At 44.5% G+C, this 6,335-nt stretch overlaps 1 protein-coding gene across 2 annotated transcripts in view; it reads right to left on the reverse strand.

Moving 5' to 3' along the window:
• The window catches only part of LACC1 (laccase domain containing 1), a 266,101-nt gene that overhangs the window by 110,400 nt on the left and 149,366 nt on the right, over positions 1 to 6,335 (reverse strand). The gene's annotated exons all lie outside the window — the stretch shown is intronic.

The raw sequence follows: 6,335 nt of genomic DNA on the forward strand, positions 1-6,335 counted from the left end.
CAGGGTGGTTCAACCCCTGCCTGCACCTGACTTTTTCCCTTAGTCTGGTGGTTTAACACATTACTGTAAACAACACATTTTCCTGCTGCAGACAGTGGTTCTGATCTCTGGACTGTTAAGGGAGAAGTTATGCTTATACTTTCTGTAATGAGCCACGAGTAAGCTTTCCTTAGTACTTCAGAAGGCTGGGTCTTGAGCCGCAGTTATCTTAAGCTTGCTGCTAACCTTGGGTTATCACATACCTACAGTGATGCCATCAGCATTGCCTTCAGGTTATATCTTTGTTGGCTGTCAGGTTGTGATAAGGGAGAGGGACTTTTCCAAGGGCATGTAGTGATAGGACAAGGACGAATGGCTTTAAACTGACAGAGGAGAAATTTAAATTAGACATTAGGAAAAAAATTCTTCCCTGTGAGGGTGTTGAGGCGCTGGCACAGGTTGCCCAGAGAAGCTGTGGCTGCTCCATCCCTGGAAGTGTTCAAGGCCAGCTTGGACAGGGGGTTGGAGCAACCTAGTCTAGTGGAAGGTGTCCCTGCCCGTGGCAGGAGGGTTGGAACTGGATGGGTTTTAAGGTCCCTTCCAAACCAAACTGTTCTGTGACTGTGTGATTCTGTGATGACTGACTCTCTACCACAAGGGAAGCAGGGAGTGCACAGTTCCTCTGAAAATATGCTGGCGGCCCCTTACTCACTGAAGAGAAAAATGAGCTCGCTCTCTCACACAGGCGAAGCAGCATGTCCCATAATCCCAGCTACACCTATGTAAACCTACTTGCCCTTTTTGTCTGAAAACCAATCAGAGAGTGTGCAATCCCATCTGACAGGGGTTTCTGATGGAGAACATGAGCTGACTGAGCACTGAGAACAGGTATCAGTGGCTCAAGCGTTGCTGTGTCTTTCAAAATCCTGTGGTCTCTCAGGGAAAAAGAAATAAGGGGATATGTGGTATTTGATGAGTCAGGATGTGTTCTCTGGCATTCCTGTTTCTCTGCCTAATTACACAGACACAGTAGCAAAGATATTAGATAAGCCAGGTAAGGTTTGTTGTGGATGTCCCAGTCGTCTAGGAGACAAGAGCTTTATTTACCTGACATGACTTGTAGGCAAGGTTAGGGCAAAACACACCCTGCTTTCTAAACAGCATATTGCTTCCAAATTGCAGGTTCTGTTCTGAGACATGGCTTATCTCCTCCTTAAATTGGTGTGGTTGTTGGCATATCATTAAATCCCACTTAGCACAAGTGTGAGAAGCCTGCTGTTAAAGGCTGTCAGCAGAAAGGCAAAGAGGACTGAAGCATCCTCCCATGGTGCTTTCAAAGAAGGTCATGATCTGTTCATAAAAGGTCAAGAAGGGAGATTGGAATTCAAAAGCCTTAAAAAACAGACCGCATCATCTCAAGTTTTCTTTTACTTTTCAGATGTTTTGTGTACTCGTTGCTGCTGTCTCTCTTCTATTTCTCCTCAGGAGCGATTTGTCTATTTTTGCACTTACTGAGATTTCTCTCTTTTTACAGAGGCAGAGCTAACAGACATCTGTGTATGTAGGATAGCCTAGCAGTTTTATCACTGCCTCCCCTGTGTGTCCACCACGTTAATGCTAACGCTACCTGGCTATGTGTGAACATCATGCTTCAGATAGGCATGGCACTATTGCAGAGTCCCTGTAGGATTTATACAGTCTCCCTCCCAACCTGGCTGACAGCAAATGGCTCAGTCAGTAATATACTTTCTGGTTTTTAATCATGGGCACAGAATACAAGTCTTGGAGTCTTCACTAAAAATGGCATGTCAGTAAAGATGCCACTTTACACAGGATAGTTTCCCACGCTAGCCCAGAATTTTCTTCATGTAAAGGCTAGCAGGTGGTCATGCTTTCGATGACGTTTAGAAAAAAAGTTAATTCTCCTTCCCAGGTACCTGCTGTCTTTTCAGATCCAAATATTCAGATTAGCATAATCAGTGGGTGTTCCTAAAGCCCTTGATGAATCCATGTTAAAACTGTGCTACAAGAAGCTACAGCTCCAGTGCAGCCTAGGCTCACCTGAAAACTAGGGGTGTTTAGCTCTTCATGAAAGCCTATTCTACTGGGATTTTCAGCCTTGGCTTTGCAAACTTAGGAGATTCAGAGTTCATGAACTGGATTTGAAGAACAGCTGAGTACCAACCTGAGTAACTCTAAGCACTGACCCCATTAGAGAAGGTGCAACTGTACTTCAAAAGCCATTGACGCTTAACAATAGCACTCTATTTAAAGTTTTTGTGCCCTCCTTCCTGTGTTTTGTGGGGTACAACCCTAGGAATACAACATATCCTAACACATGACCTCTGGGAGAGTAGACAACTGTAGGGTCTTCAGTGTCGGTCTTTATATGTTATGGATAGTGTCCACAGTATTGACAGCAGCTTGACAGATACATCCTTTGTAAATCATGGTGTTTTTTCAAAGGCACTCATTGCAGGTTGCTCCATGCATAAGCTTCTCCTCAGACTGACTCACAGGAGTGCCTTATCTTTTTCTTGCTGTTGTGTCCTCATATAGAAGAGCAGGATGCAGCCAAAGAGGTAGCTTTGCTGGACAGAAGTCCCATCAGATGTTTTTATCATTTAATTAGATTTTCATTTCAAGAGTACATCACTTATAAGGTATCTGGGGGCATTTCTACCAGAATTGCCACCTGGCCATTTCCCAGCTATGGAGCACACCTTATAGCAGTCACCTGTAATGACCTTTCTGGGCAGATCTGAGCTTGTCCTGCCTGAGCAAGCACCAGAAGCGCTGCAGAAGGAGTGTGGCTTGGGAATCCCCAGTTTCTGCAGCATGGCCTTGTTGGCCTGATGTCAGGGCAGCTCTCTGCCTGTGCTAATAAACTTAACCACAGGCCAGGATTTATGAGTTCAGGCCCTGTCAGAGAGTCACAGAAATCCTTTCTATCCAGATCCAAATTAGTGATGCTGATTGCATCTCATCTGTGCCAACTCAGGTGTCTGCACAGTGCTCCTGTGAGGTGGACATGGCATATCTTGGAGTTTTTAATGCCTGAATCCACCTTGCAGTCCTTGAGGGAGGAAAGTACCTTGTTCCCATTTTAAAAGAGAGGAGAAGGCCAGGTTCAAAAATGCCCCCCAAAACGCATTCACAAAACCCTAGACAGCATGACAACACCTAAGCCAAACCAACTCCCCTCCTTGCTTTAAACACTTTTGGTTTACCTAATGATGCAACCTGCGTGAGTAGTCCCAGGCACTCCTCTTTTCCCAGGGCAGGGACTCCCCTGCTATTGCACAGCCACTCCCCAGCTTGACTGCTGTCTCTCAGCAGCTCTGTGAGCCTTGCCTTCTCACCCAGAGAGCAGTTAGCACTGGCTAACTGCATCAGCCCCGAATTCAGACTGTGGTGCTTAGGGATAGAGACATGCTCCTGGGATGGTGGTGGACCAGAAGCTGGTTTGCTCCCCATGGGGTGCAGAGCTCAAAGGTGACAGGTAGACTATGAGTTACCTCTTCTTTCTGGCTGATGGAGGCTTCACGCATCCTATCCTATCCTGGAGTACTGTGTCCAACTCAGGAGCGTAGGACCTGTTGGAGGGAGTCCAAAGGAGGGGCACAAAAATGACCACAAGGCAAGAGCCCCTCTCCGTAGGAAATAGGTTGAGAGAGTTGGGCTTGATCAGCATGGAGAAGGCTCAGGGGAGAACTTACTGTGGCTTTTCAGTGCTTAAAAGGGGCCTATAAGAAGGATGGAGAAAGACTTTTTAGCAGGGACTGTTGTGATAGTATGAGGGGTAATGGTTTTGAACTAAAAGAGGGGAGATTCAGGCTGGATATGAGGAAAAAATTCTTTACAGTGATGGTGGTGAAACAGTGGCACAGGTTGCTCAGAGAGGTGGTGGATGCACCATCCCTGGAGACACTCAAGTCCAGGCTGGATGTGGTTCTGGGCAACCTGATCTAGTTGAAGATGTCCCTGCTCATTGCAGGGGGATTGAACCAGATGATCTTTGAAGGTCCCTTCCAACCCAAACTATTCCGTATTCTATTATCTGGCTTTGCTCTTCTCTGCATCAGGAATTGTAAGCAGTCATGCTGTACAGTGACTAACTCCATTACTGGTTTTCTTTACGTGGCTGCTTTGATGCCTCAGTACAAGAGAGACATCTGTAAAGTGGAGGAGATTCAGAGAACAACAATAATAAAAAGCAAAATACTGTTGGAAATATCTGTAAGGCAGCAATTTAGAGCCCAGATATTAGCGTGCTGGGACAGACCTCAAGTGAAACAAAAAGAAATTAACTTGTTAAATATCTCTGAGGCAGGCATGTAAAAAGTATTATTGTCTGTATGTAGATAGCCTGTGTAAACAGCCTTTTCCACTTGGGGCTATGTCTTTTGTAATTATGTATTATTTGCAAGAAGAAATCAGAACATGAGGAGTGAATATGTTTCAAATATGTCCAAGCCCTAACCAGGCAAAAGCTGTGATTTTAGCTCATTTCAGGGAGAGGAGAACAAGCCCATTCATTCTGTTTATTCCCTTTGAGCTCTTTGCAACAATTGTACTTTTCACTGGAAGTGACTCACCTGGCAAAGAAGATAAGAAACCCAGAAGAACAAAAATATATTGCTGGAATCTATCCTCTGAATCTGAGGATTACGGTTCCTCTGAAACCGTAATCATATTCAGACCCTTCAGGCTTCCCTAATTACCGAGAGGAAGAACTATCATTCTTCTCTAAATGCGGTGTCAGCATTTGTTAGGAGCAACCAGCACAGAATTATCTGCAAACCTTCTCATGACCTATAAACCTGCAATTTGATATGCCTCACCCAATTTTTATTCTGGAACAAGTGATTTTTTTCATAGATTGTTATGGTGGAGACTCTTTAATCTACCAGGCAACATGTAATAGATCCCATGGCTGGAGGCTGAAGCTAGCTATGTTTCAGCTAGCAAAAAGGTGCACATCTTAACAGTGACTAATTAAGCACTGAAATAACTCCTGAGGGGATATGATGAATTCTTCACTTCTTGGGGCCTCTGAACTTTGTCTTTCCAGGCCTCATGCTACACCTGAAATAAAACTGTGGTCTTAGTACAGCAATTATAGGGAGGGGCAATGTTAGGGTATTTCTTAGTGTCGATGAGAAGACATTTTCCACATCAAAACTCCCATTTTTTCTTTCTTTTTTTAATGCACATAATTAAATTCATTCCTTCTTCCAGTGTCAACCAGTCTACTTCAATAGAAATCAAGAGGCCACCGCCAACTTATACCAGCAAATAAAGCCAAACTTGTATCAGCTACGTTTGCAGATGCCTACTGGGGTGCAGAGTAGCATTTTCAGTCTCACTGCTGCCTGTTCCTCATTTTTTAGCAATGGCTTTCTTTCACTGTCAATCCTTCCATCTCAGGAACAATACACTGCTATTGAAATGTTTAATGAGTCATTTCTAAATATCCCACAGGAACAACAGGACATTTATCTCATGCTGCAGAGCTGTATTTTAAAAATAACTATCTTAAAAAAAATAATAAAGCAACGACTCAAAACACCCCAACTATTTTCTCCTTCCTACTTTACAGAAGACTTTCTCTCTGCCTTTCCTTTTTCATTTTTCATTCACTCTTCACCCTCTGGGTTATGCTGAGGTGGCTATGAGGACGCCCAGACTGAGACTGTTTGCATTCTTCAGTTGATTTGGGTTGGCTCCTGCTCCCTTGTGTGGGCTTGGCAATGTGAAAAAGTGACCTTGTGGCAAACTTGGGTGTGACCTTATAAAACAGCAACAGCTCCCAGCATGACTGCTGGGTGTCCTACTCTTACTCCATGGAAAATGTGAGGCGGCTTATCCCATGTCCACTGACAAACTGTTTTACATTTATCTTAGGGTGGAAGTGTGAGTCTACAGAGTTATCGCAGCATGGCTAATGCACAGAGTTGCCACATCCTGGCTGTCCTGCTGGAAGCTCTCCTTGCTTTGCTGATGCTGTTATGCTGAAGCCAGATCGTTGTCATACACCTTGGTGCTTCTGTGACTGCAGGACCACAGCAGCACCATGCATTTCTGCTGCTGCCATGGCTTTCCGACTTCCCTGCTCTACCTGTTCCTTCAGCTCTGAAGAGGCAAAAGAGCTTGAAGCTGCTCTTCAAATTTTTCTCAGAACCTGATGCTGATGCTATTCAAAGCATGTAAGAAGTAGTTAAGAAGGTAACTGTAGGGCGCTGCAGCTCTTTGCACCATGAGCACAGCTACCAGAAGAGTGTAGGTGCGTGGATTCAAACATCTCAGTTTTGGGATCAAAACAAAGCGCTGTTTTCCTAAGGATGACATTCAGT

The sequence above is a fragment of the Neopsephotus bourkii genome, unplaced genomic scaffold, assembly GCF_033783945.1.
Source record: "Neopsephotus bourkii isolate Nb327-2 ecotype Australia unplaced genomic scaffold, CSIRO-AGI_Nbou_v1 NB_1520, whole genome shotgun sequence".
Taxonomy (NCBI): domain Eukaryota; kingdom Metazoa; phylum Chordata; class Aves; order Psittaciformes; family Psittacidae; genus Neopsephotus; species Neopsephotus bourkii.